Here is a 7,003-nt window from a genome sequence, read left to right as displayed (position 1 = left end):
TTTTCAAATTTATCTGCTGACATTTTGTAGTTTCTTGTGGATTACTCATCTTATACTTCTATCTTTTATTCATTGTGATTTTCCATTTCATTGTTGTTTTCATATATTCTGTATTTGAAAATTTTAGATTCTGGAACTCCTATGGGACTAACTTTGTTTGGATTTTGTTGTTGATTATCCCTGCTAACTCTAACTCGACAAATGTCCATATAGTCAAAGCTATGGTTTTTCCAGTAGTCATGTATGGATGTGAGAGTTGGACCATAAAGAAGGTTGAGTGCTGAAGAATTGATGTTTTTGAACTGTGGTGCTAGAGAAAACTCTTGAGAGTCCCTTGGCCAGCCCAGGAGATCAAACCAGTCAATCCTAAAGAAAATCAATCCTGGATATTCATTGGAAGGACTGATGATGAAGTTGAAGCTCCAGTACTTTGGCCACCTGATGTGAAGAGCCAGTTCATTGGAAAAGACCCTGATGCTTGTAAAGATTGTGGGCAGGAAAAGAAGGGAACACTAGAGGATGAGATGGTTGGATCCATCATCAACTCAATGGACATGAGTTTGAGCAAACTCCAGGAGATAGTGAAGGACAGGGAAGCCTGGCATGCTGCAGTCCATGGGGTCACGTAGAGTCGGATATGTCTGAGTCACTGCATAGTAACAACAAAACTCTTAACTCATCACGCTTCATTTCATTTTGATTTTGTTATCTTCATTTATGAGCTTAAAATTATTTTTTTCTTAGTATATCCTGAATGCTTTCCTCCAAAGTGGAATTGTGTTTAATTCTTCTGAGGGCCATGTGGTGCTACTAACTTGAAACATTTTCATTTTTATCATCCACCCAAGGGACTCCACTTCACTCACAATTCTCATGTTCAAATATACCTCTTCCTACTTTCAGTGTAGTTTTCGGCATTTATCATTAGGGCTCCCAAGTTATTTTCATGCATTTTCTGCTCACTCTGTTTACATCCTGTTTTTTCTCAATCTGTTGGAGATTTCCTTATTCTATGTGTATGATACAACAAATGTTATACTTAATGCAGAATCTTTTTTTTCCTGAATTAAGAGCACTTGCTCAAATTATTTAATTTGCCATATTGCTAGAAGCAATGGCATCTGATAGCTTCTTTAAAATTGAATTTATACAGGAAAATAAAAGATATGTGCCTTTAAATTTTGTTCCATATTACCAATTGCCATCCAAAAAATGTTTAATTGATTTATACTCTCAATGACAATGAATGAGAGCAATTACTATCTCCTACTATGGTCAACAGTGGATATTGTTCATCTTTTTATTTTCTCTTTCAGATATGCATGTATGTGGCTTGTTACCATAGGGAAGAGAGAAATCAGGATACATAGAAACAGGATGTTTCCTCTTCACCTAAAGGACAGTAAACAAGGATTCCATAATCCTCTATGGTGAAGTGACCTGCTCAGGGCCTGCTGTGAAATCAATGATCTTGGAGGCTTCCTTATGATTTTGAGATAGGAAGAATGGTAGTTATCCTTTGGCCTGGAAAAACACTGTATGACAAAGTGAAATCATGCACACTCTCAACTACACTCTCTCTCTGGCATGGTGACATTGAAGAAGTTGTATCTGTTTAACACTAATTCCCAGCTTTGAGAGAAAATGGGGAAAAATATATTCTGCTTCACAGTTTGACTTCATAAATGTAGTCTAAGATCTTTAGAAAGGGGTTACATAAATAAAGTGTATCATTTGAATGCAATTCCAGTGTAAGTTCAGAAATTCTAAGGATACTATTGTCAGCATATTTTAAATTCTCTTAATTTGAGTGTTTAGCAACTGACCCAATAAAATCATTGCCTTAATTGGTTTATAACTAACCTGGTGTAATGGGAAAAATTAGAGAAAAACCTTATGAATAAAATCTGATTATCATATCCCTCTAAGAGTCCTAGGCCCCAGGTTCTATTAGAAAGACAGTTGAAGTGCACAGATGTTCTGACATGGGGTTTGTAAATTAAACCAAACTTAACAAGGTGACTGATGGCATCCCAGCATATATCTGAAATTCCTTTCAGATAAGTATACCTTCCAGCATACTTTCATGCTGAGGCATTATGCTTAGGGAAAAAAAAAATGACTTCACAACAACCAATCAAGAGTCATTTAGTATTTGAGAGATAACATGAACTGACATTTCTATTAGCATAAGAATGTTTTAAAATGTCAGGGAGACCACAGTGTGACCATTAATACTGCATTAAGTCCAATTATAATTCTTAGCTTGAAAAATCAGTTTCTAAAATAATAGTATTCAAAGTCTTCCTCAAAATTGTGCTATTCAAATAAGTAGTCATTGCTTTCAATTTTATTGACCAAAATTTAAACTAATACACATTTCCAGAGGCCATGAATTACTTTTTATTTAATTATGATAGCAAATGACACATGTGTATCTTATTTTAATATCTGTGTTTACTAAAGTTTAAGATCAATTAACACAATTATAAATGACCTTGGTCTTTTCAGCTGAAAATTGCTGTCTGAGCAAAATGAAAAAAATATTTCTGTTATTTGCCAATATTTTAAAAATATGCTCTCTTAGAGGAAAAGACTTTACACACATTTGCACATATATTAATGCTAGTCCAAATATATATAAGTTTAAAAATGGAACTCAGCCATTTATCCGTCATCCTTTATTGGCAATAATCAAGACTCATCCACCCAGTCTCTTAACCTAGTACTACATGATTTGGTTTCTCTTGGTCATCTTAGACTATATATAGGCAATGATTTGCAATCTCAGATAATGTAGAAAAATGACAATTATTTGACACAGGTAAGAGAGTTTGAATTTTCTCGAATATTGAAGCTTCATGATGTTTTGCAGCATTAGAGACAGCTGCTAAATCAGAGGTGAAGGAGACAAAGCTAGAGAAGCAGGTAGTAAATAAGGGAGATATGATGAAGCAGCCTGCCTGAGCCTGGTAGAGCTCAGTAAAAGGTTGACCCCATGCCAAACAGAGGCAATGGAATGTCTTTCTTTACATACAACAAACACAAAAATACTTTTCTCTTTACTTCTTAACAAAACAAGCAAACAAACAAATAGATAAGGTGGATTTCACAGCAAAAAGAGAAACTCTTGTAACAATATACAAGGTGGCTTGGAAGGAAGCACAGATCAGATTAATACATGGGCATCCCATCTCTGGAGAACAAGGTTTAATTCCAGCTCCTGTCACAAATGAAATGAGTTTGACGATCTGTAGTAAGCAGTAATGCATGACACACCAAACTGCTGAACTCCTTGGCAGAGAAAATCAAGGGTGTTTCATATAGAACAAAGTTAATCCTATTTGATAGAAAATAACTCATAATGCAATTCTTTTAGGTATCTGGGGAGAAAAATCACTTACAGGTAGTGAGCATTGTTGATTGTGAGATATAGGAACCAATTGTCCTCCATCTCATTATTCTATTTGATGGGTTGATTGAAAGGAGCTTCAAGCACCAGAATTATAACCTTTCACATTTTTATTAGCAGCAGATAATATTTGTGTGTTACTAACCCATGTTCCATCTCCAAAATATATATCTATGAACTAGGAGAAAATTATCCAAGGGTGTATTTTGTCACCAACATATCACCATGTGACTCATCTGAGCTTGAGGGCACACATTATTGATTTTCAAGGCTCACGGAGGAAATCTCATATGTAATGTAATATATTTTTGAGGTATACTTCTGGTTACCAACTTCACAGTTATAATCTCTAACAACTGCTCTGTGCTATCACTTTACAGCTACTTATCCTTTGAAAATAATGTAATAATGTTTCTCATGGCTGACTTTCTTACATGTAGACTAAATAATTTACTAAAGAAAACATTGTTTGTGGCCTCCAACCATTATGTTTCCAATCCCTCTTTCTAGACTATTCCAATAAGCTATATGATTTTTAAAGAGTCATTGCATTCCTGTGTCAGTTTCATCATTTGAGTCCAGACACTAAATCACAATGAAGAAATCCTGCAAAGACTTCAGGGATTAACCATATTTCCTGTTTTAACACCAGAATGCTGTGAGGACTTGTGATTTAAAGCTTGCATTAATACAAAAGCTTCTCTGACCAGTCGTTTTATCCCAAAAGACATGAAACATATTTGTTTGTTCACTGAGCCATCATAGCCTTGACATGTAGATCTGCAAAAAATCAGAGTCTGTTAAAATGATTTTCTTTTGCCAACTGTCTGTGTTCTTAAAGTGACTCTGTGTGTGTCAAACTCTATTTTAAAAGGAAAAAAAAATGTCTGCAACACTGGATGTTGATTGGGTTAATTAAATTGTATAAATAGGAAACATTGATGTCATTAGTAAAAGCACTGAATGAAAAATTTAAGTTCAATAATAAAGTAGAAAACACTTTCTCTAATGAGTATGGCTACAAAAAACTATGAAAGAACACTTAAGCACTGCTTTGCATTTCAGGAACATTCAAGATGATATACATCCATTGTTTCACCGAATCCTCACAGCAACACTGTGGGTAGATATTTTTCAAGGGGGGAAATGAGTTCATACTGCTGAAATAACTTGCCAATATCACATATAAGTGATAGAACTAGAATTTCAAGGTATGACTGATCTGCAAAGCCATTATTTTCTCTACACTTACAGCATGTTACACTACTATAATAATTAGGGTATAGGTTAAACTGCTGTAACAGGGAGACCCCCAAAACAGTAGCATACATAAGATATTTATTTATTTATTAAATAAGTTTACTTTTCTCCCCCATAATGGTCTTGAAGTTCTCTGCTAGATTTTCAACTCTGTTCCACTGAATCATTCATGATCACAAATTCCTCCTCTCTACTCATTCATCATTTAGGGTGTTGTTCTCATCTGTATCATCAAAGTTGGGTTGCTTCCATGTTCATAATCCATCACAATCTGCATGTGTGCCAAGTTATTTCAGTCATGTTTGACTATTTGCAACCCTGTGGACTGTAGCCTCCCAGGCTCCTCTGTCCATGAGGATTCTCCAGGCAAGAGTACTGGAGTGATTTGCCATGCTCTCCTCCAGGGGATCTTTCTAACCCAGGAACTGAACCCACTTTTCATGTCTCCTGCATTGACAGACAGGTTCTTTACCACTAGCACCACCTGGGAAGCCCATTACATCATACAGAAAGAAGCAAAAAATAAAATATTAAAAATATAAAGAAAGTAATATAGCTTTCAAGTGGATATGGTCAAGCTTTTGTATCCATCTACTTCCTTTCCCATATCATTGGCTCAAACTTAATTCTTTACCTTCTGGTAAAGAAAAGTGGGAAATATCTTCTTAAGCTTGGTGTCTATGCATCTGTAAAATAAAGGGAGAATGGATTTGGAGGAAAAATTGGTAGAGGATCACCATTAAAGATTGTACAGAGGGGTCAGGTTATGCTCTGTGTGATGAAAGGACTCCATGACAGAGTTGAGAATGCAGAATAAATATAGAGCATGTTCAGATGAATATGTGGTGAAAGGAATACATTGTGGCCCCCAAAATGAATGTTTAATGAATGAACATTTGGGTTTTGAGGCATATTTTACCTAAATTACTTCTTGAATGAGAAGAAGTCTATTATTTAGAATAAATTGTAATGTGGTATGTTATAAATACAGACTGTATATAAAATAGAAGACATTTGGGCTGTAATTAATTATATTTATTGCTTTCTAATCTTAATATACTATCAATACTTTATTACATAAAGTAAAAGGTAATAGGTAAAACAGTTTTGGCAAATATAGTTAATTCTGGGAGTTGAGTGTGAAAACAGTCACTATACAATGCTTTCCATTTTTTTGTTTGAAAATTTTCATAATAAAAATTTAAAAACAGATTATTAAAGAAAGAACCAAGAGGAGAAGGGTCAACAATACAAATGTGAATACAGACTGATGAGTGAAAGCAAAGAATAGGCAAGAAAGTCAAACCACTTTGTTTTCTAAAATGATTCTGTGTAGCTGTTTCAGATGGCGTACATTCACAGTAATGACCTGGTATTTAGACCACATCATAGAAACTTTAATTCCAATGTCATTGTCCTTTTAGTGTCTTTCAGGTCGAATGTTTTCTAGTGTGTTTCTACTCTTCTCCCCACAACTTTCCCCATTACTATAACTTAAATTGATTTCTCCATCCTCTTAACTATTTCTCCATCCTCAGTAATGATAGACTACAACACTCATCTTTGTGCTTCATCAGGTATTGCCAGATATTGTTATTCAGTGTCTTGTAGTCTTAGAAACTTGATGTCAAAAATATTCCTTATAAAATTGTCAGTAGAATTTTAAAAGACAACTCTATATTAGACAAAATTTACATTTAATCAGTTTGTTCTTATCACTATATTGTTTTTGAAAGAACAAGATTTGTCACACTTACTGTTTATATTGGAGAAGGAAATGGTAGCCCATTCTAGTACTCTTGCCCAGGGCATTCCATGGACAGAGGCGCTGGGCAGGCTATAAGGTAACTCAGCTTCTCCATGTTTCATGGAGAGGTTGCAAAATGGAAGTAATGATGCTTACTGTGTAGGATCTTATGAGTAAAAAGTGGGGCATCTTAACCTAAGGCATTTTTCAGAGTGATTGGCATATCTTAAGTGCTTAATAAATTTCAGTTCTTTATTCTCCTGCCTCTAAACATGATATAAGGAACAGGTGATAATTCCAACAACTTACTTTAAATGTTTTTAACATCTTTATTGATATATGTTTTAATATCATGAAATACAGCCATTTCAGGTATATAGTTCAATGGTTTTTACAAACTTTACCAAGTGACACAATCATCATGATTGTAATCCATCATCTAAAATTAATTTTGGAATATTTTCATCCCCCCAATAACATTCTTTATGTCAATATGCTTTATCATCCTTAAACATACTTTTCTCTTATTGGATATTGCTTAGAATAAGACTTACAGACTTCTAGTTCAAACTCTTAACATCTTC

Source organism: Dama dama, chromosome X, assembly GCF_033118175.1.
Source record: "Dama dama isolate Ldn47 chromosome X, ASM3311817v1, whole genome shotgun sequence".
Classification (NCBI taxonomy): domain Eukaryota; kingdom Metazoa; phylum Chordata; class Mammalia; order Artiodactyla; family Cervidae; genus Dama; species Dama dama.
This window is presented reverse-complemented; position numbering follows the sequence as displayed.